Source organism: Ochlerotatus camptorhynchus, unplaced genomic scaffold, assembly GCF_037179485.1.
Source record: "Ochlerotatus camptorhynchus isolate MF236.1 unplaced genomic scaffold, CSIRO-AGI_Acam_v1.1 ptg000336l, whole genome shotgun sequence".
Taxonomy (NCBI): domain Eukaryota; kingdom Metazoa; phylum Arthropoda; class Insecta; order Diptera; family Culicidae; genus Ochlerotatus; species Ochlerotatus camptorhynchus.
This window is the reverse complement of record NW_027040824.1, coordinates 3016897-3040554: the sequence shown is the minus strand read 5'-3', so window position 1 is coordinate 3040554 and position 23658 is coordinate 3016897. Positions and strand designations below refer to the sequence as shown.

Genomic DNA, 23658 nt, shown 5'->3' with positions numbered 1-23658 from the left:
TGGAATGAGAAAATACTTGATTTTGCACCAATCGAAACCCGGTGGGATGTCCGTTTAGGGTGAAAACTCTTGTAGCGATTAGATACTGGTATAATCATCACAGGGGTAGTTAATGGATGAAGAAACATGATCTTTGTTTGGAATCGACACAATTTGGTTACGTCACGGAATGTTGATAAACACAGATGTAATGGGACAGTTTTTCTTGCCTTTCACATTACTGATTTTATAATACTGACGGACCCTGCTTCAAATCTACTGACTATAATCTACTGAGATATGCATCCTGGCCCACCACTGGCATCTCCAAAACAATCAGATCGTGAACTGTTATGGATGCGAATCCACCTTAAGAAAGTAAAAGGTGCCTACCGCATCATTATCAGTTTCCCCGTACCCTAGCATTTGTAAAGTTGACCCAGATTTTCCTTAACAAGATTTGTGTTTTAAGACCGGGGTGATACGCATATGTTAAAATTCGGTCATGTTCAACGACTGTGAAATGATAGTGACGTGTTCCTTCAACGAAAGCAAAAGCACTTCCATAATAAGATGATTATTTCTTTGCTTGTTTTGCGGTTGTCAATTTCAATTTTTCATCTTTTTTCCTTGGAATAATTAACGGTCAATAGCTGCATGTGGTTTGCCCGTGAGTTTCTCTTCCAGGAATACATTCAATGCATCCACATCATATTCGAATGACGTGAAAGTACATTGTTTTCTTCTCATTAAAGAGCCACCACCACCGCACGCTAGAAAATTCCATTCCGTCACGATATCCTTCTGGAAAACAGCAACTCACCCTTACGTACGAAGATGAGCCTAACAACTTCAGCACAATTACGAATAGTGAGTTGAAGCAAAAACTATCAATTATCTTTAAAATAATGTACATAGAAAACCCTCCGGCTATCTTGTGGTCAAGCAGAGCATAAGAAAAGTTAATACAAATGAATCTTACGTATCGGCACCAACACTTGAGTGAGTCTAGTGGAGCAAAACTAATAATAGGGGCTGTCCACATATCACGTGGACAGTTTTTTAGACTTATTAGCACGTCCCCCCTCCCCCGCCCGTGCCCTCCGTGGACAATCATTCGTATTTTTTTTTTTTGAAAATTTGCATGGAGCGTGGACATTTACCATCCCTCTCCCCTAATGTCCACGTGGTATATGGACAGGGCCATAGATTTTTTGCTTTGCATATAATGCAAAGGTAAAGGTGTTCTACATCAAGATACAGCTGGTAGTTAAATGATCTCTAGTATAATCAGTGAAAAAATGGGGGAAATAGAATGCAGGGCAGATTTAGCTGCTGTACGTTCAATCGTTACCACGTATGGCACCGTTAGACCGTTAGGTCTATTCTTGTTGGCGTGGTAAAAGTACTACATCCGATTCAGCAGTCGGGTGCAAGGCGGGTTTCTGATTATTCTACGTTTTCTCATTAATGTTAGAATAGCCCCTTGTACAAATATAAATATTTAAGAATGTGTAGAACACAGGAACGAACTTAACCACCGTCGAGTCGCGGCAGACGGCCAATGGGGTTTTCTAGAACCTCCTGAGGAGTCGGATTCACACGTCATAAATGTCCTCGCGGACGTACTCGTCGGCGCTTGACATTGCTTGGGCCCGCTTGTTGGTGATCGTCCGCCTTCGGTGACTGTCGGTGGATAGCACGCGATTGCTGGAAATATATGGCTGTCCACTCAGAACAGTCGCCGATCGTAATTTCAGCTGCTACCGATTGAGCAACAGATTGAGAGCTTATGTTCACCGAGCTGGGCAGTTCCGTCAATTGCGATGATTCAGACTGAGACGATGGCACTATGGAATGATCTCCGGTAACCTCTCCAGATGACACTTGAAACATGCTAGCAATGGTAATATCCCTAATAAAAAAAATATCATAACGGAACGATAACCCAAATGGTAGAACTATTATATAAATGGTTTGGATGATACCCTGAACACATCGTTAAGCAAAATAACCATACGAAATGTATTAGGGATTACTTACAGATCCACTTGACCAATTCGTACGCCGATTCATCCCACCTGAGACAATCGATGCTCGCTCATCGTCAGAATCGTTCACAGCACAGAGCTCTTTGTCCGAATGCTTGTGAGATTGATCACCATAGGTTCATTGTTGGATTTCATTGCGCGGAAAGGAACAGTCTTTTGACTGACTTGTCTCTCTCCGATCGGCGTTCGGTCGATCAGGATATCGAAGTTCAGCAGCTGACTACCTCCGGCTTCCGACAAGTCCATGTACTTGACACAAATCTCGAAGTATTTTTCGTTCATGCTTTCGTAGAGATCCCCTCCCAAGTAACATTGCAAGTTTTATGGAGGTTTTAAAGCATGCTACAAGTCTAAATCATGGTCTACAGAACCCTTATAAAACCAAAATTGTTACTTGGGCTGTGCTAGTGTACTTCTTGTTTGGCAGCCGGTGAGCCGCCGGGAACAGATTCATCAATAGCTTTATTTTGAACGATTTGGGTACCTTTCGTCTGGCCACGGTTTTGTACGCAGCACACAGTTGCGTGTTTTCTGTAGCAATGATTCTGTCCACATTTGAGTACAGCTCGTAATAAGGATTGGAATACACGTGTCAGCACGGATGAGTTGTTCACCGTGGAAGCGTTTTCTGAAGTGTTCTGAATCTGGCGCGCAGACCGGACAAAACAGTTAAGTACGCCCTGCATGCGACTGGAACATGATGGACTTCTCATTGCTCCTAAGGTAAATCATAAACCGAAGGTGCAACATATGGGAAAAACTTTCCATCTGACCCCGTGTATATATAGTCTCTCGAAGCATCGATAAACGAACCAGTAAGTTCTGGCTCCATTTTCAAGGGGAGAAATGCACACAACACAAATTTAGGGATAGAAAGCTAAGAATAAACCCCTGTTATTACAAACTCGATTACAAACAAAAAACTAATTACAGTGGACCGACACCGGAGAAGCGCGGTTGGCAAAGTCGACTGTAGGTGAGCTGGAACTCACGGTCCGCTAGTGTTGGTGAGTTATTTGCCGTTAATTTTCATGAAAAGTTCAGTGTTTTGCCATAAACGGTGCCAAACAAAAAAAATAGGATTTGGACAGATTTGGACCTGTTTCATACGACCGGAAGGTGTATGCTGGTCACAAACGAAGAGAAGAGAACTTCGCGAATAAACACGAGGAGGATTGATTATATCAAAACTTGCCATATACAATCGTTAGAGTTCATTTTAGTAAACAAACTAACAGTGCTTCCTTCTGCGGCACCTTTGATTATCCGCCTTGATTCGGGTGTACCAGCTAATAGAGTGAATTGAAATAAGAATTGTTGTGTGTGGTCCTCTGACAAATGTCCGCATCAATACTTAAGCAAGGTGGGGTAAAAGTTCAAGTGAGTCAAAACGTTCATTTTGAGGATTTTAAATCCAGTGCAACATAAAACTCAATGTTTTGACCATGTCTAGTTGTCCATTTCAATGAATGATCTCTCGATTTTAGTAGAGGTTCTTAAGTCACTATCACCGGATGAGAAAACGATAATAGAAATTTTCTTTGAAATTTAATCAATTTCTTTGACATGACGAACGTGACAGTGTTGTTAAATTTACAAATACAAGCTCATGTATTGATTTTTTTTATCTAGTTCGTTTATTTGGAAGACTCAGTTACGTTAGATTTACGGAGACGATAATTCATTGTTCATTGTTTGTAAAAAAATTCACTAATTTCTATGTTTAGTAGGAGTTGGGCCGAATACTCGTAGCTTTCCCGGGATGAGCTTTCCGTTGTATGAACATTATTTTGACGTAGAACTACGTCTTTGTCGACTATACTGGGGTGCAAATCAAAAAATATGTATGGTGAAATAGTGTTAGGTTTTGAACGTTTATAACTTTGTCGTTCATAAATGAAATTAAAATCCAAATACGCCCATCGATAGGATATTACTTTACGAATCTGCTGAAACAAATAGTTTTCAAATTTTGAACACTTTTGAAAAATTCGCAAATGATAATTTTATCTCTGTTTTCTGAAATAAACGTATTCCCCAAACCCAGTCATCATAATCGAGTACTATTTGGCTGCACATCGTTCTGTTTGAACCTGAAAAGATGTAAAACAGCGCTGCTGTCGTGCTTCTGCTCATTACCGCTTCGGATGGCGTGGCATTGGGTCCTGAAGCAAGCAGAAGCAAGTCAGCAGTTAATGTGGTGTTTACATCTATGCGGATTTACTAGTACTGTGTAAAAAAGTAGCCAGCATAATGTAAGCAGGGCATTAGAGTCTACCAGCATGTGCTAGTTGGCTAGTAATCTAGCGCTAGCAAATAAGCACAGATGAAAACACCCCTAGAGGGGGATCACTGCTTGACAACCCGCGATGGGGTCGATGGAGACTGGGTGCAACTAGTTCGAAACGTGGGAATTATCTATCCAAAACATATAAACGCTGACATATGAACCAACATTTTGTTCAATATTGAAAGTACCGTCTTCTGATTCTTCTGATGACTGCCTGTTGTGTTATCATAAAATGCAACCTTCAATCTTCTCTGCTACAGAGACCTAATTTAAAACTAATGGTGGAGCTACTGAAAAAAATTAACGTATTTTTTGGTAATTTTTTTATGGTTTTATCTCACAACATGCATGGACTATACTGGGGTGCTACTCCAAAATTAAATAACGGCTTGTTTAAATATTCATAACATATTACATTCCAGGAAAAATAATTGAACCAACATTGAATCATAATCGAAACATTGAAATACTTGAAAAATTTAAGATAAAATATAATAGTCAAAAATACATGACATACCTCAATTTTGCGTAGTTCTACGTCATACTGCGGTCATGTCTAAGACACAACCCTTTAATTTTTTTTGACGTAGGACTACATCTGTGATTTCTATATGGTGGTACACTTTGTGAAAACCGAACATGGAACATGTAACAAAATTATGAAAGATTTTGAACGTTAATAACTCAGCTTCCCCTGTACCAATTTCAATAATTTTATCACCAATCGATCAGAAATATTCCTACGCATCTAAATATAAGACTTTATCATTTTTCAAAATGTCACTATTAAAAATTGCACGAATGTGGAACTGTTGCAATGATAAGTAAAATTATCACCGATTGCCTGCGAAAAGCGATTTCCCTAATACAGATTTCAAAGTTGTATTCCAGCCGGTCTCACCAAACGGAGTTTATTTAATCACCGCATGGTGAGTGGTGGTGTTCTCCAGTACACAACGAAAGGCTGCCTGCAAGCAGCGAGCTGCAGCCCACATGAGCATCCATAGAAGGAGGAAGAAGCCGCACTGCTATTGATCGGAATCAGTAGCTCTTCGTGAGTCGCTGTGGGCCATCTATTTCAAGCACGTCATACTAAAGAGTATAACCAGAGAGAACCCCGCTCAAATTCCTATTCCTACGCAAAACACAATCTCCTGCTGCAGTTAACAAATAAGATTTATTATATAAGACCACGTAGTCCTACGTCACCATTGCGTACAACCCCATAGGGCTGTCCCTTTTAGTTTTTTTTTTTTTGCCGTAAAAACCCAAAACATATATTGACAATATTAGTCAAATACTGCTGCTTGTCAGAATAAATCTAAATCAGCTAGACATTTTGTTTTGTTTATTATTTGAGGATGAATCTCACGAGAGCTTGATCATCGATCAATTTTGCTCCACCCCACTCAGTCTATTCTAATGTAGATCCTTATCACCGGGTGTTTGAAGTTTGAAGTTAACATAGAATTACTATGTTCACCTCGTCCTAAGACTAGCCTGATAATTTTGGAATATCAAGAAGAGACAACATCGTATCAAACGTATCAAATCTGGTTTTTTGATGACATTTTCAGTTATTTTCTACATCGTGTATCAAAAAAGCCTTGGTCTAGTTCTTTTCAGAATAACAATTAGAAAGCATTGAGGAACATGTTAGCAGAAATTGAGCTGCCCGTTTTTGCCCCTTTTATGGTACACACAAGTACTGTAATGCACCAAATACTGGGCCGTCGGTTAATCCGGACATTTTATTTTTAATTAACTTTACGTGCTGATTTGAGCATGGTAGGCTTTGATCATTAACTTTTAAAAGTGTCCGGATCTTGGTGCATTACGGTATCCATGATTTTTTCATTATTTGGCAAATTGCGCCATATAATCATCGAATGAAAAAGGTATTCTAGGTATTTCTCGAGATATCATTCAAGTAAACATTTCCTAGATTTTTTTAAAACTTTATCATTGCACTTTTCAAACGTAAAAACTTATAAAAACGGTTTTTTCGTGGAATTGACCAAATTTTTAGAATATCTCATTTTCATTAGGCTGTGACATTTTGACGTCCTCGGAAGAGTTTACAAACAAGTTGAAACAAGGTAGCATTGGCCCGTAAGACAAACGGTGTCCGGTAATTTAACTGAATTCCGTTTGGCCGAATTCCATTTGGCCCAATGCCGATTGGCCGAATGGGTCGTTTGGCCGAATGCTGTTTGGTCGAAAACTTGAAAAGAGATTTCCAATAGCTGAAATTTACTATACTATTCCCCTGCTTATCCGACACTCGACAGCTGGACGACTTGAAATTCTGGACCCTGTTAATCCGGAAAATGCCGGATTGAAAAATATTACCACGCATTTGAATACAATATGCTGTCAGTTTTCAGATTTATACTGTAAGCATGCTGTCTGTTTGTTTTGATAGCCAAAACCCGATAACCTGATTTGGTTTTTTTGACATTATTAATATGGGAATTTTTGGTCAATTCTATACTGTTTAAAACTGAAATTTTATATGGTCGATGTATTCATTATTCTCTTAGAGATAAGCTTTTTAGTATGTAATTGGTAGCCAACCTTTTTAACATAAGCAGTTCTTTGGAGCTTTCATGATCTTATTATTTTTTGCACAGTAAACGCAGCTTGTTCTAAAATTTCATTAAAAAATTATTTTAACAATTTTAAGAGATTTATCCTTCTTTCCTTCCTTCCTTGTAAAGCCAGTACTCAATATCATAAATTAAAGTCGCGGTAGAAAGGGTTTCGGTAGAATCAGTGGTTCCCGCATGACGACACTAAGCAACTTGCTGGTCGGCAAGAACCCATGGGTGTGCTCATGAGCAACAACAACCACAGGGTCAAGGTAGAACTGCAGATGCGAAGCTTATCTAGATCACAAACCATATCCGAAGTATGACTGATCTGGAGTGGGCGATAGGGGAAATGGCTCTAATGTTGGCCTTTGGATCTAAGATTGGGCCCATTGCTAAAAATCATTTTATCAAGCTATTTATCCATTTTATCCAGATGAATGCGTCATTGAGACAGTACTAATGGATATTTTTGGACGCTATTGAAAATTTAGTCGATTGCTAAATTTATGTATGGGCCCTAATTAGGGGCATTCAGGCCGACATTACATACATTTCCCCTATTTGATGGTTTTCATCGGTGATACATTGACCATTGGTTTTCGTTGGTACACGCAAACCAAAAATTTATTACAATGAATGTTAGTTCGATTTCCTATCATCCTCTGTTCATGAAAATCGCAGCGAATGTTAGAAGTTGACCTTGCAGGCGATTTAATGGTTTTTGTCTTTTTTATTTCGTTTTCCATCTACGCTTTCGACTACCAGTAAGCTTTTTATTTATAACATTGTAAAACGACGCACACACTTGCCTCGAATCTCTCTAGCAGAAAAAGCATACGAAGTCGAGTATGAGAGGAAATTAGCGCTTCGTGTTTGCTTTTTCTTGCATTGGACCGCAGCTAGGTATATCGCATCCTCGGTTCATGCGGTCTCCACTAACATCCTATGAGGATGAATCCCACATAATTGTAAGCGAATCTTACATTCCCCGGTTGGGTGCAGTACATTGCGGAAGGCACTACCACTGCATACGAGCGTGATCTTGTGTAATTGGGTGGTGGCAGGAGACATCATTATAAATGACAGGTTATTGTCTTGGGTCACGTACTTCTGAGTCGGTTAGATGAATTGGTTCGAGGATGTTGTTTATAGGGTGGGATTGAACTTTCGCTGGAGGAAATTTCGTCCACCGTTATACCTTCGTTTCTGCACACGTTTCTTTTGGACGGGTCGAATTTGCATCAATACCGTATTAGTTAGATGGCTTCCAGTTGCTCTTTTACTGCCCGCTTCACTTACGTTCAAATTGAAAATGTAAATACAATCACAAAAGTCATTATAACTTCAGGGTTGCCAAACTCATGGGATATTGACACCTTGAGTGGTACACTTCACGCCTACTTTGGCACGTTCGGCACAGCGCTTGGTACAGTGCTTGGCATAGCTATCGGCACAGCTAAAACTTGCGACACAGATTAGGGTGTGCAGAGTTGAATACCCCTTGGTGGAATCCTTATCTTTGATTGACCTTACTATAACCTCGAAATTTCAAGTGCGCAAATATCAGCTCCCGTAAAACACACAACAATGAAACTAGAACTCCTCGTTTGCGATATTTATGATCTAGAAAACTTGAAGTGATATAGCTTATCAGCCATCATGACAGCCATTTTTGAACACTTAGAAGAATTACCTTAAAAAGCGGGAAGGAAATGAACATAAAAAAGATCTTCTTGAAAAATTAGTTTGGACGATTCAGTCGGAATCGGACCAAAATACCAGGCGCAAAAAAAACGTAAATTCCAAAATAATGATAATGACGATGATGATTTTGAAGATAATGCGAGTTTTGTGGATGTTGTAAACAAATGTAGTCGAGCTAGTACAAGTAATAAAATCAGTATCAGTAACAAATCAATTAATAGTCAGATTCGTCCGGTCATTGTGATTAATCCGAAAGAGTCCAATCAAGCTTGCGAAGACACTCGTAAGTTTTTGAAAACACAGTTGGATCCAAAAACACACAAAATCAATAATTTTAGGAAGGCTAAAGATGGCTCCATTATTGTTGAATTTGCAACAGGAGCTAATTTAAATGATGCGAAAAATTGTATTGAAAGCAAACTGGGTGAAAACAATAGTGCTGCTGTTTTCACTTCGGTGCCAAGATTGAAAATAGTGAACATAAGTGATCAGTATTCCTCCGACGTCTTCATTGACTACCAAAAACGTCGAAATCAAGACATCGCAATAAAAGATGTAAAAGTTGTCAACATGTTTGAAAATCCACGCTTCACTTATAACAAGCTTAGTGTTGGGTAACTGAAGTCGATGTAGATACGTATAAATGTTTGTTTCACATAATATGAGCGAAAAAGGAAAATGTAGGCTCGGTGCTCAATAGTTTTTTTTTCAATTCATTAAGTACGTAAACTGTTTGTGGGAGGGGGGGGGGGGTTAATTATCCAACATTAACAGCTAGCGTTTCAATAAATAGCACCCAAGTTCCAGGAATGTGAATCAATCCGATTTTTTTTAATATTACGGAGTTGTCAACAAACTACGTACGGTCAGATTGATGAGGAACAATGACTACTTTTAGTTAGCTGAAACTGATATTGTAAAAATTGAAGAAGTATTACGGGATATATTGTTGCTGCTTGTTTATCGTGTTCTAGACACACTGGCAGTGTTGCTATTATCAACGAAGTTATTGGTGATAACTGGTTCTTGGGCATTACAGTTGTGCGTGGCATGAAGATAGGTAATTATGGTGTTTTGTATCATTATCCCAGTTCTAGTGGCCAGCGTTTTGATGAAGTTTTAGAGAACTGGTGCAAGATATTCCTTGATTCTAGTAAATTAAATATACTGGTGATTTTAATATTAATTGGCGTGATAATTATAATTCGAATCATTTGAAGCCTTTAACTGTTTTTTTTTTTCGATTTAAAACAAACGGTAGATGAATATACGCCTATTTCCAGGCACAGTAGAACTTGAATTGACCTCGTTTATTCCAATTTTGATTATATTTGTTCAGTAGTTTATAAAAAATAATTTTGAGTAGTCTACAAAGGTTTAAGCCTCGCGCACGTATTACGGATATACTAGAGGACTGCAAAATGCAAATATGAAGCTTATTTGGAAGGTATCTGGAGTTAGAAATAAGTTTCCTAGTAGATTGAAAGTCGGGGGTATACATTTTTTAGGTGGACAAAAAGGCAAACTAAGAGGTGGATGTATAAGATTTTTTTACATTTATATCGCTGTAAAGCAACTGTAAATTCAAGAGATTTTATATCTGTAACTTTAACCAATTCGTTTTTGTTTGATAATCTGGTTAGAATGTAATATTAAATTATCTTAAAGATAAATCTTCCAGCTCAAACATTTGTAGGGGTAAGAGGTGGGACCATCACCATCATCAAACAAACAACATTTTCAATAAAAAATGTATTGCGCCATCTGAACGGCGTGATCTTGACTTACTTGCCTTACCAATTAGGCTAAGGCCTTGATGTCCTCTGCTGTCCAAAAAAGCCGTCTCCACTCTACTCGATCCATGGCCACAGAACCATGTTCCGCCGATTGTTCCGATCTGACTTTCTTTCTTCGGTATTTGCAACTTTATATTTTTTTTTCAGGGCAACTTGTTGGGCCTGCCCCAACCCCCTGTCTCGCCAGAGAATTATCGTGCACATCTCAGTTTAGAGTCCCACGCTGACACTAGGACGGTGATCAGCCACTCCTAACATGGAGAAGAGACGCCGTTTTGAGCTGCAGCTCTATGGTGAACAGACGCTCGGGTTTGGTGAAGCATTTCCGCTATCACGGTGACATGGAACTTAACTAATTATGTCAAAAGATAGCCCTTATACACCTGAAAAATTTTGCCGAAGACACCTCCTCTCGGATGCATGGGTAGTGCGCTACGATCTTTATCAAAACCCAGAGTGAGCAGGCAACATTGGTGCAGTTGGTACGAAGAATAGGGCTATTCAATCCAGGCTACTATGCTCACTGTGCACAGTGCTCACTGGTAAAACTTGTATGAAATATGGTCAATGCCAACTTTACGTCATACACAAAACATAATCTCTGATTTTTTGCGCAATGCAGTTATGTTTCGCAAATTTTGCAACCGTGTTTCTTTTACACATCTTACGATAAGAAATAACAACCGATCGAACAACGGTAAGGTTTGTAAGTTTTTTCCCTCTTCTCGGATGGCAAACTTTTCTGTTCTCTGAAGCTGATTTCAATTTTGCTTCCCCTCGACGGAAAACTGTGCACGAGTAATCAGAATCAGCACAACCGTAACAAATAAAACCACATCCAAGAGCGAAACAAGGTAGTACCTACAAGCTTAAGCTGCCTTCTGTTGCAAAACCATGGTCGTGTGATGGTCAAATCTGCGAAAGATAATGTTTTTCCATGCCTTCCCTACCTGATTCAGTTCGATTACACAGTTGCTTTCAGTGCAATGAACGGTTTTGGACGAGGTCCGCTGCTCGCTGATTGAGCTGTCCGGCTTATCTCGCTTATCGGGGAAGGCTGTGAATGAATGGCTGGTTTGCATTTTTCTCGCAACGACGGACGAAGACCGAAAGATTTTCATCAAGATCTCTGGAAATGTTAACATCAATTTGTATATTTCTGCAGACAATGAAATATGATTAGAATAACTGCTGCATTACAGATTTTCGGTATTTTATCTACCTAATCAACACTAATTAACGATGTTTTTCTCTTATTCTCTTTTCAGGTATGTTTACCACTCGCTGAACTATTATACGCTTTTTTCCAATGAACGTGAGTCTGATTTTGTTATTATCCAACGCATACAACGTACAATCGACGGATCAATCAACCTAATTACCCGATTCGGAGTTGTTAAACGGAATTCCATATGGTTCTCGAAGAACCGCCCATCATTTGAATACTTCAAGGTCAATTGTGTTGATAAATGAAGTCTCACCAAGCAAATGGGTCAGTGGTGAACTCTTTGCTTTGCACAGGTGTGCCTTCGTCTTTCGTCTACATCGGGGAATCCTTTCTCTTCAAGAGTAAGTTCCCCTCCACTAAACCACATGCTCCATAATTATTTTATGGGATGCAATCGTTGCTGCCAGTTGGTAGACATTTGAAGTTGAAAGCCCAGTGAAGACCGGTGATGGGAAAAGCAAAAAGCAACAGCCAGAGAGATAGGTTAAGTGATGATTTGGCAAAACATAATTTACACTAAACGTCAGCAAGCACGTGATGGTGATGATGATGATGATGAAGATGAGTGGCTTTGCCGCCATGGCAACGGACAGGCACATCGATAGACACGGGAGCTTCATCCAAAAGCGGCAAACGTGCTCTATTGTGTTGAAGCTTCAAATTTCACACGACAAAAGAAGAAAGTTGCAGCTGCCGGTTGAAGGTTGCTTGTGATTTGACGATTTAGATTACAATATAATTTTCATGTTTTTTTTTTGCTGATGCAAAAAATCCGCCCGCCGTGACTTTGAACAAATTTTGTATTCTTTATGTCTAAAAAATGATGATGATTCAATGGAAAAAAAATGACAGAAGTTTAGACAGAAATTTATAAATTCAGATCCATTTCCTGTAGCTAATCAGAATACGGGGCATGGTTTCTGACCATTAGAATGATTTGAAAGATTTCCTATATGTGCCTTGAACTATTGCGAAGTTTACTGTTCTGATTTTTTTTTTAAATAATTCTTCCGCATTCTGATATCATTTTCTTCAAGATCTTAAACAATTCTCTAGTGTTTTATTGGCAAAACAAAGGAGTTAAGGCATAACATCTAAGTCAAAAATCAAAAACATAGTGAAAATTTCGAACATTTTTATTTTTAGTTGTGACAGTGTCGTACGAAACCATGTTTTGAAAAATTATCGCCACCCTTGAAAATATAATTAAGTTGAAAGTATGATAATTTTTTCTCGTTAATAACAATGAGGAATTTATGAATTTCACTAATATCATTTTTAATTTGATTCTACTTAGTTGCTCAAATGGCAGCAGACTATTTAATTTAAAATCAATAGGGAATAGCATAAAGCATAGTGCCCCATAACATGGTAAGTTACGGGATGTAAGATCTACCACATCGAACTCTGGCTTGAAGCTCTTTTTGTGGACGGTTATGAACCTCGGATTGAGATTGGATCAATAAAAGGTTCGGACCAGGGTTCCGATGCATGGTCAAATATCAGTATCATCGCATATTTTTCTCATTAAGAAGACCTATTTTGATGGCGAGAAGGTGCATACTTGATAAGATCCTAGAGTTTTTCAAATGATGCGGAACATCACAATTTAATGAGGATTCATGTAAGATCTATTTTGATTGATGAGAGGTCGCGTCTTGGGAAAGGTCCTAGAACGCTTCGAATATTGCGAAACTTCACTATTGAATGAGGCTTCTTGTGAAAAAAGCAAATATGTATGATTTATCTGCATCGAAAACGAATACCTCATTATTTTTCCATAAGGCCTGTACTCGAAAAAAATGCACCAGACAAAAGTGTTCGCCAAAAAATTTATTTTAAGTCGGATTTTTTTGAAACTTTCAGGGAATGAACTAATACATATGGCTTATGTTTCGGCATAATTACTTTATTCAATTTCCTTTCCATCGCTGAAAGCCCGCACCTTTCCCTTAAGACCCCTCATTACATTTTGTGCAATGGTGGAGCCGACCTTTTTGGTCACTTTCATCCATTCTTTCTTCAACTCCAGCTCGTTCTTAAACACCTTGGACGATTTTCGAACTTTGGCCTTCATTATGGCCCAAAATCTTTCCACCGGACGAATCTCTGGTGAATTTGGGGGGTTGGCGGTTTTTTTGGCGAATTTGTCCACTTTCTTCTTCCTTATGTCTTCCGGAACATCAAACCGTAATTTGGCAACGTAGAACTCCAGCCCCGGTATCTGCTTTGCGTCTGCCTTGATGTAGGTTTCGTCATCCATAACCACACACATCGGTTTCGTTAACCACTCTCGATACAGCTTCCTTGCGCGGGATTTGGCCACCGTGTTTTGTTGATCACGCTGGTTCGGTGCCTTCCGGATCTTGAATACACGAAGCCCAGTTCGTTTCATGGTTTGCTGAACGAACCAGGTGGAACACTTTGCCTTCAGAGCCGCGTCGCGAATCGAAAGGATTACGCTTGAAATAATCCAACACCTTCCGGGCCTTCACAAGGTCAGCTGTCTTTGATTTTCTTCCACTTCCAGCCCGCCGCTGGGTCGTCTGTGACAAATTATGACAAATTATCACTCACGGTGAAGTGATTCCCATTTGATTTACACGGCAATCACTTCACCGTGAGTGACAACTGGTCACTTCACTTTGTTTTCACCGTGAAGTGACACCCGTAATAAGGCCCGATAGTAAATAATTTAAAAAAAAAACTAAAAATGTTACAAGCGATGTGATCTATTGCTGTAGATTCTATCCCATGAACTATCAGTATTGTGGACAAAGCTCATCGTTCTGAGAAATATATCACATGGCAAAAAACCAAAGTGACGAGTAGGTTGACCTGAATATCTTCCTCCACTGGCGGAGAGACGGCGCAGCAACCTTCGGAAGTTCGAAACACGATTCGACGATAGTGCCGATAGTTCACACCTCGCTTCACACGCAGTTTCCTCCACAGAGTAGCAAAGCGATCTTCTACGATGGACCAGAATTTCTTCATGTTAAAATTGATTACTGTAGCAGCGATGGTACCGATATTTTCAACACAGTTTTCAAACCAGGATCGAGTTCTATTCCACCAAAATCGTTGAAAAGCTCAATGAAAACTGGGGCATCTAAAATAAGATCGATTGGACAAGTTTGGCAGAACGCAGGATGTGCTGGTTGTTGTTTTTTAAACACCTTATAAACATGAATTTCAGTCTGAGGCTGGTCCATCAGATGCGAGACTAGTCAAGAATATGCCTCGAAAATGGCTGAGGGTAAATCGATTGAGACCATCAGCAGCACGAGAACCTCAACGATGATTGAGTATTCACAGACAGACAAGCAGATCTTCAAAAGAAATTTGAAGACTAACTATTTCGTGGCTATTTCGTTGATGGAAAGTTGGGTATGTTTACACTGGGCTTTGACGAATTGCGAAAAGGATTCGGTAGCGAAGCAACACTCATTGCGGAAGTCTAGCAGATAGCTCTAGCAGCGTGTTCCGTTCCGTTACCGGCGACTACGATCAATGAGGTACAGAGAGAGGTAAAGCAGATCGTGAAATTTAGTAAATCAAAATATCAATGTAAACGCAATTAGTGACCTCACTAATTGCTTGTATCGTACAGGGGTTTCGATCACACAACTCAACTGATTGCTGCACCTTGGTAATCCATCGATTACTACAGTTCACAGTGGGCAATAATAAGCCAAAGCACAACTAAATTCAATATCTCGGCTGGGTAACATATTATAACTCATCTTGAAGGAAAAACTCTGCTGAATCGATTGGTGATGATTTTTGAACAAATTTTGAGGAAAGAAGTACACTTTGTATTTGTCCACGTCCAGCGAAAGTGCAGCTGACACAGAAGCTGATGGTTTTTCGGTATACTGTTGCCCTAAATTATCCTTCGATTGAGACGAGGCGATGACTTTCATGCAGAGGAACCTTGGCAAAGCTGAATATGATGGTGACCTTTTATTTGCGGCAAATGCTCGACTACGGAGATCCTCAGCCATATAACCCTTACTCATTCGAATAATGACTGCGTTAGACGTAGGGTAAAACAGGGGACAAATGCACTCCAGGCAAAACGCCCGATTTGGGCTTACATCCACTCTTAATTCTGTTTTTTTTTTGTGCCAAAAAGCTAATTGAAGTAGTAAACTAGCTCTGTGGCTTGTCAAATTTATGAACTAAAAACGCGAACGCTATGAAAAATAGCATCGGGCGTTTTGCCCTGCGGTGCATTTTGGGTTGTACAGGATTCTGGCAGTCACAAAGCATTCCCAGAAAGTAACAAGCGAATGTAAAGCCTTTTCTCGATGCTCATCAGCTCATGTTCATGGAAGTTCAACCGTTGATCAAAATATCCGACATAACTGACAATTAATTCACGGCGAGCAGGAATCCCTTGATATGAAAATACGACGTCTCGAGCTCGAATCTATCCATAAGATAAGCCTCGGTGGCACTTTATTCGACGTCTCGATCTCGGCTTGCATGAAACCGTTCAAGGTGGCTTTGAGGTTATACAGCTGAATGGCTACCTCATTACCACTAGTTTCTATGTCAGAAATGTCGGAACTCAAGCATTTTCTTAGAAAATTATCCCTTTGAGACTTCTTGTCAGAAGTCCTAAAAAATAAACTTTGAATTATCCCGAAGATTCCCTTCGAATGTTTAACAAGTCTGCTGATTTTGTTGTTGTTTTAATATCATTCCAATTGTAATGAATCGTAGAAATTCCTTAATATTCTGCAAAAAATATCCTGTGCTTCTCATCTAAATATTTCCATGGGATTCCCTACAGATTTCAAATTGAATTTCCATTCAAATTCTCAAGAAATTCATATAACGAAATGCCCTCTCAGAATCCACATGAAACTTTCCTCAGTATTCGGAAAAGGAATTATTTGTAGAATTCAATACCCTTTGAATTATCCGGGAATTTTCATCCAACAAGAGTGATCAAAAATCTTTACCGGCAGATATCGATAGGCCATCTTCTCTTCACGGTGTCTCTGAAAGAAAATCTTATTATTAAAAAAAACAGTATAGTCGAAACACCTACCAAACGAAATCTTAGGCTCGCCCCTTTCATATGAGACTAGTATCGAAATGTTATATAGGGAGGTCTAGATCAGTTTTTAATTTTTTCGATTTTTTTTAGTGTAAATCACGTCCAAAAATAAATTTTTGGGTTCATTTAAGCCCAAAAATGTTTTTGAAAAAGACCCCTGTCGATAACCACAGCGGATTGAGATAATTATTTCGGAGGATCTTCACTTATTTCTTCTTAATTCACAGTTCAATTTATTTTCATTAACTTTAAACTAATTAACTTTAAACTAATTAACTTTACTTAAATTTATTTCAATTTCACTTTGTACTTTATGAAATTCTCACTGTCCAATTTTTGTCGTCTCAACCACTCGGCACTGATGATAAGGGCTCCGTCTATATGATGGTAGAACAACCAAAGAGGTTTATTTATGCTGCGGCGGTTCCTTATATAGCTGTCAGTTAACGGAAGAAAGAGAAGGAACAGTCGGAACTGCACAAACGTCAATAAACGCACAGTTCTGCTGCACGGTCGATCCCATAATCGATGAACGGGGAGTGGTAGTTTGATGGCGAGATTGATGATCGATGATGCCCACTGACGTATAGGTGTCTCTGCTCGCATATGCGAACATACTGGCCCCTTCGAAGATCGCATTCTGACTGTTTAATCGATGTACAAGATGATGATGCTGTCCCCACGTCGATTGTCGATCAACTCGATGTTGTGATGAGAAACGTCAATTGATGCTTGCGTTGGCGGTGGTGTTTTGCATTGATTGTTGTCCCTTGTCTTGTAATTGTTTATTTCAGGTGCTCTTCGTTGGAAACGTTTGTGGATGGATTTCTGCTTCATTTGATGTTGTTCGCTGGATATCAGAAGGAGGAATTGGCAGAATGGCGATTTTCGAAACCGGTCGAGTATACTGTCCTGTTGGTGTTTTCAATGTGACGACGCGAGTAATGCCGTCCTTCCCTGGATGCAAATCGACGATCCGAGCAGTAGGCCACTGGATAGGTGCTACGTTGTCCTCCTTCAGAAGCACAAGCTGGCCCGTTTGGATGTGTACTGGAGGATTTATCCATTTGGAGCGACTTTGAAGAGTGCAGAGATACTCGATATGCCATCGCTGCCAAAATTGTTGCAGTAGTTTCTGAAGCTGTTGGAAGTGTCTCAGGCGATTGAATGGAATGGTGGTGACATCAGTATCTGGAACGGCCTTCAGAGACGATCCAGTGAGGAGATGTCCTGGACTGAGGGGCTCGAAGTCGGTGGGATCATCGCTGAGAGGTACTAACGGTCTCGAGTTAAGGCAACACTCGATCTGTGCTAGCAGAGTTTGCATGTCTTCCATACCCAATTTCATTGTTCCCGCAGCTCGAACGAAGTGTTTTTGAGCGGACTGAATAGCTGCCTCCCACAAACCTCCAAAGTGTGAGGCTTTGGGAGGATTAAAACGCCATCGTATCCCGTTGTTGGCGCATTCTTCGGTGATTGATCGGTGATGCTCATTGCTTCGGACAAGATGCTGTAGTTCGTTGTTGGCACCTACAAAATTTCTCCCGTTGTCGCTGAAGATTTCGGCACACAGCCCACGACGTGCGACGAAGCGCCGAAGGGCCTGGATGAATTTGGTGGTGCTTAGGTCTCCCACAAGCTCTAGATGGACAGCCTTCGTAGAGAAACATACAAAGACCGCGACGTATGCCTTGCCTGGTGCTGCTCGACGATGGAGTGGTTTTAGCAAAATTGGGCCCCAATAATCGATTCCTGTTATGGTGAATGGCCGGGTAGCGGTGATTCGTTCGACGGGAAGTTCGGCCATAAATTGTTGAACGAGCTTAGGGCGAGCTTTGACGCAAATCACGCAGTGTTGGACGATCATTCTGGCAAGGCTTCTGGCCCCCGTGACCCAATACCGCAGTCGGAGAACATTGAGCAGCAGTTGCGGTGCGGCGTGTAAGTTGATTTCGTGGAGATGGCGAATGAGCAAAGTCGATAGGGGATGAGAGGACGGTAGTAAAATCTGGTGCTTGGTGTCATAAGGTTGTTGTGCGTGTTTCAATCTGCCTCCGATGCGGATCAGCTGATCGGTCGATAGAAAGGGGTAAAACCAACGGATGCGAGATTTTGCTGATACAGGTTGGGACTGCTGAAGATTTTTCCATTCGGCGGCGAAAGTTTGTTGTTGCACAAGGCGAATCAGTTGTACTTCTGCTTGCTGTTTTTCTTCGACGGTGATGGTAGTAGTAGTTGGTCTCGATTTTCGTTGACAGTGCTGCAGAAATCGACGGCAGTAAGCAGTCACTCGTAGCAATTTGTTGTAGTTGGAGAATTTGGTGACAAACAGATCGATAAATGATGGATTGTCGGTGACTGGAACAGCTGTTGCGCATAACTTTCGTGTGTCTGGGATGCTTTTATGGTCTGCTGTGTTGATTGGTTGCTGGATTGGCCAACATTCTTTGTCGAGTGCCAACCATTGAGGTCCCTTCCACCAAAGTGCGTCGTGTAGGAGATCTTCTGCTGGTAATCCTCGAGAGATGTGGTCGGCTGGATTCTGCTGCCCCGCTACGTGATTCCAACTACAATTTTGTGTCGCAAGTTGAATCTTCGAGACGCGGTTTGCAACGAAGGTAGTCCATGTCGATGGTGTAGAATTGAGCCAACAGATAACTATAGTTGAATCCACCCAGAAGTACGTATCGGTTGCGAGTTTCAACGATGCAGCCACTTTCTCGTAAAGCTGAGCAGCAAGGAGAGCTCCGCAGAGCTCGAGACGAGGAATACTCTGTTGCTTTAACGGAGCAACTTTCGATTTTGCGGTTAACAGTGCAGTTTTGGTTTCGCCGGTGGAGTTGGAGGATCGGATGTAGCAACAGGCTCCATATGCATTCTCCGATGCATCAGAGAAAAAGTGCAGCTGAATAGAAGAAGGTTTTGGGCAGAGAATGAAACGTTCGATGCGGAGTGCGTTCAGTAGCGGTAGTTGAGCCATGTAGTCGAGCCATCGTTCCTTGATGGGCGTTGGGAGTTCTTGATCCCAACCCCAAATCAGTCCATCGTTGGTCTTTAGAGTCCACAAAGCTTGCATAAACAGCTTCGCTGTTGTGATGACGGGTCCCACCAGGCCAAGTGGGTCAAAAAGGCGAGCTATTTGGGAAAGAGCAATGCGTTTGGTGAGTGGGGTGTTATCGGTCGTTGGTGAATCAATCTTGTATCGGAGATGGTCGGTCGTTGGTTCCCAGTACAATCCTAGACTTTTAATGCACTGATCACGGTCTAGATCCACGGACGTCTTTAGGGCACGGTTGTCTTGCGGAACATCTTCTAGAACGGCTTCTTCGTTTGAGGCCCATTTCCGCAGTTCGAATCCTCCCCTGCCGAGAAGAGATTCCAACTGCTTTCGTAGTGTGATAGCTTCTTGTACTGTGTCCGCTCCGGAAAATAAATCGTCCACGTAGAAATCTTTTCGAAGAATACCGGCAGCTTCTGGAAAATCGTGCTGCTCGTCGTCCGCCAGTTGCTGGAGCACGCGTGTGGCAAGAAATGGTGCGCTGGCGGTACCGTAAGTAACGGTTTTTAATTCATATGTCTGCAGAGGGGAATCAGGCGATGGGCTCCATACGATGTGCTGTAGGTTGTTGCTACGTTGGTCTGTTAAGATCTGTCGATACATCTGTTTCACGTCAGCGTTGAGCAGAATAGGGCGGATTCTGGATCGCATTGTTATCGACCTTAGTTCTTCTTGCACTATGGGTCCGACCATGAGTGCGTCGTTTAAGGATGGCCCATTCGATGTGCGACAAGACGCGTCGAAAACCACGCGTACCTTAGTGGTCGTACTGTCTGCTCGTATTACGGCATGATGAGGCAAATGGTAGGAAGGATGTTGCGATTGGTAGTCTGGTACTAGCTCCATATGGCCTAGCTGAAAGTACTCGTCCATGAACGCTCGGTACTGGTTGCCTAGTTCGTCGTTCTTAGCGAGCTGACCTTGTAGTAGACGAAAGCGACGAATAGCTGTGCGACGATTGTCACCGAGATTGGAGAGAACATCTTCCTTTATTGGTAGAGATACGACATAGCGACCTTCGGGAGTTCTAGAGACTGTCCGACGAAAGTGCTCTTCGCATGCAGATTCTTCCACAGAGTAGCAGGTACTGGCGTTATCTTCTTCGATGGTCCAAAATCTTTCCATTAAGCGATGAAGATCGGTGACTGTTGCGACGTTAGCGATGACGGGATTTGTCGAACGGGTATCGGTTGTCTTTCCAGATACAACCCAGCCTAGGACAGAATTGACCAGATTCGGTAGAGACTCACCAAGCTCAATCCGACCGGACACTTTGAAGAGGTCAAAGAAGATTTCTGCCCCCAATACGAGTTGGACGGGTCTTTTATCGTAGAACGACGGGTCTGCAAGCTGAATTCCCGGGGGGATTTCCCAGGAAGAGGTGTCTACAGATGCTGACGGCAGGTTTACTGTAACCTTCGGGAGGATCAAGAATTCCACAGCGGTAGAATAATCACAGGTGCGTGAACGAATAGTAGATTGGAGTTTGTGACGAGCATACGTTGAGGATTGTCCGATACCAGCAATCGGAACGTGGATCTTGGTGCGTTTGGCCTTCATCTGCTGGGCGAGAGATTCAGTCATAAAGCAGCACTCACTTCCCGAATCGAGGAGTGCTCTGGCGACGTGGTTGGTTCCATTGTCGTCGACAAGGACGACCACGGCAGTTGCGAGCAGGACGCTTTTCTCCTTCAATGTAGAAGACGAACAGCTTACGGGTTCAGTAACGGCTGAGGCAGAGCTTCTCGGTTGTTCTTCGCATACAGGGATAGAAGAAACTTTCGGTTGAGCGGCGTCGGCAGTCCTGGAGTTCACAGCGACTGGAGCTTCGGTGGGGCAGAGTTGAGTATGGTGGCGATTTCTACACTTGCGGCAAGTACTGGAGGAGGGGCAGTCACGCGCTTGGTGGCCCTTTCGTAAACAATTGCGGCATAGTTGGTGGCGACGGACATCTTTTTCCTTATCTTCTACCGACATTTTCGAGAAAACTGCGCATTGATACAAAGGATGATGATCGGAACAGACGAGACACTTGCGATAGTTCTGCTGGCTGGCTCCATGGCTGGTGACGGGACGCTGAACAGGCTTCTTTGTGTAAGTTGATGGAGGAGGTTCAGTTGTCTTGTTGATCGACTGTAGAACCGTGACTCTTCGTTGAATGAAAGCCGTTAGGTCGGTGAAGGTGATCTGATTCTTCGTCGATGAGAATTCTTCCCAATCACGTCGAGTGGTGTTGTCGAGCCTTATGCTGAGCATTCGTATCAGAAGTATGTCCCAGAATTCGGTCCTTTCTCCCAACTGTTTCAGTACTCTCACATTTGCTTCGAACTTCTCAACGAGTGAGTGTAACTCCGTCGCTGATTCCCTTTTCAGCGAGGGAAATTCAAAGAGCGAATCTACGTACGACTGTTTCAGTCTTGCAGAGTTCTGATAATGTTCTGTCAACAACTTCCAGGCGACCTGGTAATTGTCAGCGCTGATCGTGATGGTTTGTATAAGCTTGAGGGCATCTCCGGATAAGGAAGACCGCAAGTAATAGAATTTTTGTATATTGGATAGTTCGTGCGACGAGTGGACGAGTGAGACAAATAGGTCGTGGAAGTTCAACCAGCTATCGAGTTGACCAGAGAAAACAGGTAGCTTCACGTCGGTTGCGCATTTGAACGAGGGCTAGGTGACTGTACCAAAGCAGGTGATTTATTGACCGAAAGTAAGAACCCCTTCACACGGTAGTAGGTTGACTCAAAATCAGTACGGACTTTCAGGTACTGGTCTACAGCGGCCTCATCCACCGTTTCCAGATCCACTTGCACCGCGTTAACCTCCTTCCAGAGCTTCACCAGGTGCTCCAAACGCACCGGGACTTGACAGGCATCCGTTTCTTCGTTGTATTCGTCCACGAACATTTTGATCAGGTTGAATGACGTCAGCAGGCTCTTCAGGCGCGTCTTGAGGCCTTTAATTCGTCGTTCCGTAGACATCGTAGACGTAACGATGGCGAAAATGAAGAAGAGAACGGATCTGCAAAGCGGAAGACCGCGTAGCTCAAAAGAGCAGGGGTATTGGATTTGGAAAGGTAATTACCTTGTAAAGGCAATTCGAATGCCTTGTATGAATGTTCTAGAACAGCTAACCTCCTTGACACGTGACTGGCGTCGATACAGCGGGTCCAATGAAGATTCCGGGCTGGCGGACAAGCGGAGTTCACGCTAATCCGGCTCGAAGGACCAATGTCGATAACCACAGCGGATTGAGATAATTATTTCGGAGGATCTTCACTTATTTCTTCTTAATTCACAGTTCAATTTATTTTCATTAACTTTAAACTAATTAACTTTAAACTAATTAACTTTACTTAAATTTATTTCAATTTCACTTTGTACTTTATGAAATTCTCACTGTCCAATTTTTGTCGTCTCAGCCACTCGGCACTGATGATAAGGGCTCCGTCTATATGATGGTAGAACAACCAAAGAGGTTTATTTATGCTGCGGCGGTTCCTTATATAGCTGTCAGTTAACGGAAGAAAGAGAAGGAACAGTCGGAACTGCACAAACGTCAATAAACGCACAGTTCTGCTGCACGGTCGATCCCATAATCGATGAACGGGGAGTGGTAGTTTGATGGCGAGATTGATGATCGATGATGCCCACTGACGTATAGGTGTCTCTGCTCGCATATGCGAACAACCCCCGATATAAAATTTTGAAACTAGCCTCAAATTATAGATGAGCATCTGAAATTTCGTTCGGTGGGTGTTTCAGCGATAATGATTTTTATAAATTAATGTTGTTGTTCCAGACCCAGCGTAGCAGGGAGTGGGAGGTGTGTTTGATTGAATATGTCCAAAATCAACATTTTTATAGGAGCTGGTTTATGAATTCCTT

General features: G+C 41.6%; 1 protein-coding gene and 1 pseudogene across 2 annotated transcripts in view; one reads left to right on the top strand and one right to left on the bottom strand.

Annotated features, from left to right (window-relative positions):
* f (forked) overlaps positions 1–23658 on the top strand; it is a 470851-nt gene that overhangs the window by 172162 nt on the left and 275031 nt on the right. The window lies entirely within an intron of this gene.
* On the bottom strand, positions 1513–22027 carry LOC135708857 (uncharacterized; annotated as a pseudogene).